Source organism: Bison bison, unplaced genomic scaffold, assembly GCF_000754665.1.
Source record: "Bison bison bison isolate TAMUID 2011002044 unplaced genomic scaffold, Bison_UMD1.0 scf7180017864094, whole genome shotgun sequence".
In the NCBI taxonomy this organism is placed as follows: domain Eukaryota; kingdom Metazoa; phylum Chordata; class Mammalia; order Artiodactyla; family Bovidae; genus Bison; species Bison bison.
This window is the reverse complement of record NW_011494666.1, coordinates 3,050,891-3,058,498: the sequence shown is the minus strand read 5'-3', so window position 1 is coordinate 3,058,498 and position 7,608 is coordinate 3,050,891.

Sequence of the window (7,608 nt, the reverse complement as noted above, 5' to 3'; positions counted from 1 at the left end):
AAAACTAAGATCATGGCATCTGGTCCTATCACTTCATGGGAAATAGATGGGGAAACAATGGAAACAGTGTCAGATTTTATTTTGGGGGGCTCCAAAATCACTGCAGATGGTGACTGCAGCCATGAAATTAAAAGATGCTTACTCCTTGGAAGAAAAGTTATGACCAACCTAGATAGCATATTGAAAAGCAGAGACCTTACTTTGCCAACAAAGGTCCGTCTAGTCAAGGCTATGGTTTTTCCAGTGGTCATGTATGGATGTAAGCGTAGGACTGTGAAGAAGGCTGAGCTCCGAAGAATTGATGCTTTTGAACTGTGGTGTTGGAGAAGACTCTTGAGAGTCCCTTAGATTGCAAAGAGATCCAACCAGTCCATTCTGAAGGAGATCAGCCCTGGGATTTCTTTGGAAGGAATGATGCTGAAGCTGAAACTCCAGTACTTTGGCCACCTCATGTGAAGAGTTGACTCACTGGAAAAGACTCTGATGCTGGGAGGGATTGGGGGCAGGAGGAGAAGGGGACAACAGAGGATGAGATGGCTGGATGGCATCACCAACTTGATGGACGTGAGTTTGAGTGAACTCCAGGATTTGCTGATGGACAGGGAGGCCAGGCGTGCTGCAATTCATGGGGTCGCAAAGAGTTGGACAGGACTGAGCGACTGAACTGAACCGAAGTGATAAGGTCTAAAAACACCATGGTGTGTTCTAAAAACACCATGGAAGCCAGTGTGTAGAGTAAGGGAATGGGCGCCTACAGGGAGGTGAGCTTAGAGAAGAGACCCAGAACAAGATGTGTAGGACCTAGCAAGTCAAAGGAGAGTGTCTGTGTTTCCTCAGAGTGAAACGGGGGACCACTGCAGATTTTTATTTGGAGTGACAAGATCTGACTTAGGTTTAACAGGACTCCCCGGTGGCTCAGTGGTAAAGAATCTACCTGCCAATGAAAGAGATGCAGGAGATGTGAGTTCGATTCCTGGGTTGGAAAGATCCCCTAGAGAAGAGAATGGCTACCCACTCCAGTATTCTTGCCTGGAAAATCCCATGGACAGAGGAGCCTGGCAGGCTACAGTCCATGGGGTCGTAAGAGTCTGACACAACTGAGCAACTGATTATGCACACACATATGTTTAACATCGCTCTTCATTAGCATTATTTGAGAGGGCAACATAGGAAACAGGAAACCAGATAAAAGGCTCCAGTAGTCATTCAGGTAAGAGATGATGGTGACGTGAAATGGATGTGTGGTGCACACACATGGCTCCATTCTGGATATATTTTGAAATCAACAAGATATTCTGTTCAGTGTTTCGTTTATATGTGCTGAACCATACTAACTCCTTTTGTTAGCTCCATCTGAGGCCCACAGTCCTATCCCCTTCACTTTGTGCATAGCTGAGCTTCAGCCTACTCTAAAGAAGGTGCCCAAACCAGATCGTTCCCTATCAGCTTTTACCTTACCTTCACCTGATGTGAAAACTATAAAAATGTCTTTGGCTGGCAGAGATGGTTAACAGCTCTTGAGGAATAATTGTTGTGAGATGCTCAGAAGGGAGGAAAAACACCCTGGTTCCGGTGAATGCAGACATGCTTCTCCCTTAGTAGTCAGATTCTATTTTTAGCTTTGGCTCCTTTAAATCCTGCTCTCCCCATTTCAGCCCTGGAATGCAGCTGCAAATGCCTTTAGATTGTCATCCTCCCTATTCTACTTGCTTGTAAGTTACTCATAATAAGCCCCACAATTGCACTTAATGGAGTTGACTCCTTCATTTTTCAGTCTCAAAGTTTCTTTCCAGTTCAGAGGATATTTATTCAATATCTTTACCAGGTAACAATTCACCTGTATGTATGTGAGACTTGAAATAAAAAGAAGCAGGGATGATTCCTGAAATTTTATAACAAAATTTCTCTTCCAGGGAATTTTAAAAAATCTATTTCTTTAATGTTAAAAAAAAAAAATGTACTCACTTTGTACACCTGAATAGTCCCTCTGCAAATAAAGTTTGCAAGGACTTTAAATTAGAGGCAACCTTCAAACCTGATTTTCTTTTAGGACATGTTAGTTTATCTGCAGATAGGATCTTCTCTCTGTTGATGTAAGACACTGCATTCAATAAATGAGGCATTTTTCATGGCTTTATTTCACTGTTAGATATCACAGGATACTTTGTATGAAGCTCTCAATACAAAAATGAGTTGGGTTGGTTTTAGCCTTTAACACATAGGATAATTGTGACAAAAAAAATCAGCAGGTAATTACATTTGCGTCCCTATTTTTAGAATAGCATGCATGGAATTTTCTGTGGGAACCATGAATATACAAACTAGCATAATAGTTCAAATTTGTGTTATAACGTTTACTTTTTATTACCTTTGGCTTTAAATAAAATTATCCTTTGTCCCATATTAATAAAGATTAGGATCTATTTTTTAAATAAGCTATTGCTTACAAATGGGGGTTATCTAATTGTTTCCATATTAATAGAATAACCTTGGCTATAAAATTTGAAAACAAAAGGATATATATTAAAATAATTTCATTATATTTGCACAGTGTTTATTTCCCTTCAGTTGTCATAACAAAGTACAACAAAGTGGATGGATTAAGACAACAAAATGTATTGTCTCACTCTTCTAGAAGCTAGAAGTTCAAAATCGAGGTGTAAGCAGGGTCATGATGCCTAGAAGTCTATAAGAGAGAAGTCCTCCTTGCCTCTTCTTGTCTTTTCTTGGCTTGCTAGCCAACCTTAGCATTCTGTTATTTGCAACTACAGCACTGCAATCTCTGCCTCTATTGTCACATGACAAGGCCTCTTGTCTGTCTGTCTTCATATCTTCTTCCTCCTTTTTATATAGATACCAGTCATATTGAGGGGTTTCCCAAGTGGTGCGAGTGGTAAGGAATCTGCCTGCGAATGCAGGAGACACAAGAGACCAGGGTTCAGTCCCTGGTTTTTGGAAGATCCCCTGGAGGAGGAAATGGCAACCCACTCCAATAGTCTGCCTGGAGTATCCCATGGACAGAGGAGCCTGGTGGGCTGCAGTCCAGTGGGGTCACAAAGAGTCAGACAGGGCTGAGCAGCTGAGCACACACATACGTCTGTCCACAGGGCCCAGACTTCATCTGCTCAGTATGTGGCCCATCTATCTCCTGCCTCAAACCTATTTCCAAGTAAGGTAACATTCTGAGACACTAGACATTATAAGGGCTAAGTCGCTTCCATCGTGTTTGACTCTTTGCGACCCTGGTAGGCTCAAGATTTGGGGAGAGTTGTTTAGTTAAAAAATGATTAGTAGAGAATCAAGTAGAAAGAATTTTCTCTTATTCAGGGGGAAATATTCAGTTAGCCATTTTGTTTTATTCAGACCTTCAACTCATTGATTGAGGCTCAAACACATTAGGGAAGGCAATTTGCTTTAGCCAATCTACTGATTTTAATGATAATCTTATCCAAAAACTCCATTAAAGAAACACCCAAAATAACATTTGACCAAATATCTGGGCTGAACTGAACTGAAATATCTGGGAACTTCATGGTCAAGCTGACACATAAAATTAATTGCCACGGGTCTTATTAATTTTTCAAATTGCAATTAATTAAATTAGTAGTGCCTTGGAAAGATACTGGCATCTGCTTTTTGGCACTCTGAAACATGGGTAAAAAATTAATACTAAATATAATGCTAGCATGGTAAAGCTCAAAATCCTTCAAGCTAGACTTCAACAGTATGTGATCTGAGAACTTTCAGATGTACAAGCTGGGTTTAGAAAAGGTAGAGGAACCAGAGATCAAATTGCCAATATTTGCTGGATCATAAAAAAAATCAAGAGCATTCCATAAAAATATCTACTTCAGCTTCATTGACTGCATTAAAGCCTTTGATTCTGTGAGTCACAACCAACTGTGGAAAATACTTAAAGAGATGGGAATTCCATACCATTTTACCTGACTCCTGAGAAAGCTGTATGCAGATCAAGAGGCAACAGTTAGAGCTGGACATGAAACAATGGTCTGGTTCAAAATTGGGAAAAGAGTATGTCAAAGCTGTATATTGTCACCCTGCTCATTTAACTTCTATGTAGAGTACATCATGAGAAATGTGGGGATGGATGACTCACAAGCTGGACTCAAGTTTGCCAGGAAAGCATCAACAAACTCAGATATGCAGATGATACCACTCTAATGGCAGAAAGCAAAGAACAATGATAATGTTAAAAAAAGACTCTTCATGAGGATGAATGTGGAGAGTGAATAAGCTGGCTTAAAACTCAATATTCAAAATACTGAGATCATGACTTCTCGTCACATCACTTCATGGCAAATAGAAAGTGAAAAAGTGGAAATACTGACAGGTTTTCTTGTCTTGGGCTTCAATATCACTGCAGATGGTGACTGCAGCCATGAAATTAAAAGACTTGCTGCTTGGAATGAAAGCTATGACAAACCTAGATAGAGTATTAAAAAGCAGAGACATCACTTTGCCAACAAAGGTCCATATAGTCAAAGCCATGTTTTTTTCTGTCGACATGTGTGGATGCGAGAGTTGGTCCATAAAGAAGGCTGAGCACTGAAGAACTGGTGCTTTTCAGTTGTGGTGCAAGAGAAGACTCTTGAGAAACCCCTGGACAGTAAGGAGATCAAATCAGTCAATCCTAAAGGAAACTGACCTTCTGTATTCGTTGGAAGAGCTGATGCTGAAACTGAAGCACCAATACTTTAACCACCTAATTGGAAGATCTGACTCATTGGAAAAAACCCTGATGCTGGGAAAGACTGAAGGCAGGAGGAGAAAGGGGATGATAGAGGACAAGATGGTTGAATGGCATCACTGACTCAATTGACATGAGTTTGACCAAACTGGGAGACAGTAAGGACAGAAAAGCCTGGCATGTTGCTTTCCATGGGGTCAGCTAGGATTAGTGTGCTAGTCCCTCAGTCCTTTTCTGACTCTTTGTGACCCCATGGATTGGGGTCTGCCAGTCTCCTCTGTCCAATCTCCTCTGTCCATGGGATTTTCTAGGCAAGAATACTGTAGCCGGTTGTCATTCCCTTCTCCAGGAGATTTCCCTATCCAGGGATCAAACCTGGGTCTCCCACATTTTGGGCAGACTCTTTCTGTCTGAGTCATCAGGGAGGACTTTGGTTACCTTTATCTTGTTATTGGTTATTAATCCTTTATTTCAAAATGAATGTGATATGAACATTTGTGGAGAGAAGTTCTCTCTCCTACTAAATATCCACTTTTTAATCTTTATTTTGAATGAGGGCCTTAAACTAGCCTGTCAAAAGTGCCCAGGTGTTTCTGTCCAGCCCTGATATAAAATTTTTATGACAGGCAGTTCCTAATTGGATTAAAATCATTTTCCTGAATTTTCACTTAGCTGTTTCCAATTTCTTTGCACTTGCTTTCTGTTGAAATCTATTATCCTGAGAGAGGATCATTTCTGAATATAAAATTTCCTTTTCTTACCCCCTGCTGTTTGAGCCACATTTATCACTTTCCTCTATTTTCTTTATTCCTTTCCCACCTTTGAGATCCAGTTTATGACTTTTATTTACCCTGTTTCAGAAGTTATAAGAAATTAATTCAACTGTATTGTTGTTAATATATTTCACCCTTTGTTCATTTTAAAGACCAGAACTTTTTTTAATCCTATTTTGCAGACCTCTGGCAAAGTCTGTGCTGTTATTTTATGTGGCAGACAACTACCTTTTATTCTTTCAAGCACAAAATTTAGATAAAATGGAAATAGGAACCAATCATGTGCAAAAATAAGATATGTGCCACTCTGAATCTGAATCAGAATTGCAACGCATAGTTGTGCATGGGACTGGAACAGAACTGCTGGGGTTCAGGGCAGAAACAAGAGACACAATAGGTATTTTAAATCTTTCGGTTTGAAACCTCATGAAGATCTCTCAGTTGGATATTGGTATACAGTGTAAATCTTAACCTTAAAAACAAATGCTAGAATCTCATGACCACTGAGAGGCAGGTTTATCCACTGCACTTTCCTGGGATGCTGGAGTGAGTAAGGACCTTCTACAGCTGGGCCTTGCCTAGGTTACATGCCAATGTGGGAGCTAGATCTGCAGAACTGCCAGGGATAAGACCCTCAACACACCAGGCTAAAATGTGATGCTGTAGTGAGGAGTGTAGGAGTTCAGTCAGGGTAAGCAGACACAGAAGGATGGTTGCAGAGGAAGGAAAACATATATGTCTCACCGCCCCCCCAGAACTACTCTTCATTTCTAGCACTACTGTAATGCCTTCTATGTATTTACCATTTTATAGGTTTGATTTTAGCATTCTATTATATAGAAGGAAATACTATATTATAGAAATGAAACTTGTTAATGATATTTGAAAATATCTTAGAAATAATGTATTAGAAAAATAATGTATATACAAATGTGTGTAAATTTTTCTTCAGAAAATATTTAACATTTGCTTTTTATTTATTTTTTGATCTTGCCTGCTTATTTGTGAACAAAACAACAGCTTTTTGCTTGTACTGAACTTTTAATTGTGAGGGTATTTAATTAAATTTTTTATTCCTGCTACATATTTATTAATATGAGTATGAGAGACTTATTAATATGGCTTGGTATTATGCTGATGAAATCTCAATTTACAGAGAAATAATTCATAGGAAAACAATTCTTCAGAAAATAATTCTTAGGCAAAAAGCTTCTCTGATACCAAAGTGAAAACACATCTTATCTCTTTTTTAAATTCACTTTCACCATATAAACATTAGATAATATTATATTAATGTCTTCTGAAAGAAAGAAAAGCCTTTAAAATTTAGGATTATACTGCAAATGTTAGCCTAGAACTATATATATATATATGATAATAAGGTTTATAGTCCCTTAACATTTAATTTACTTTGATAGCATCAACTTTCATTTGCTTTTGTCTATAACGACAAATAATATTGTCAACAGTGTTCCCTTTTTGGTAAACATTTTAGTATATGTATTTGGAACTACTATATTTTTACTCTGACACTTGTAATGACTTTTAAATACATCTGCTTTTTCCAAACCAAACACTGAAGTCCACTCAGAGTAGTACAGTGAATTCACGAGGTTGTTTGAAATTTTTAAATGATTCTGTTAAATGATTGAATTAAATTCAAGAATAAAATTTAAGACATTTTAATTATCTGAGGGAAACACAATGGTATCTATTGGAGGCTGTGAAAACTGAACACAAAGTGATTTATAGTTTAAACATCAGATTACTAAACTTCTTTCTGTGATGTCTTACCATTGTGAAACTGGGTCTTCAGTGATGACTGAATTAACACAGAGAAAAACAATGTAGAAAAGAAAACAAAGGTGACTGCATGCAGTCTGGGTGGAAGTTTAAGTGGTTCTGTGCTGATAATTCTTAAGAATACTTTTTAAAGGTCTTTTGTTTTGGTTTAGTCATGTCCACTCTTTGCGACCCCGACTGTAGCCCACCAGTCTCCTCTGTCCATTGGATTCTCCAAGCAAGAATACTGGGGTGGGTTGCTATGCCCTCCTCCAGGGGATCTTCCTGACCCAAGGATCGAACTCGCATCTCTTATGTCTCCTGCATTGGCAGGCGGGTTTTTTT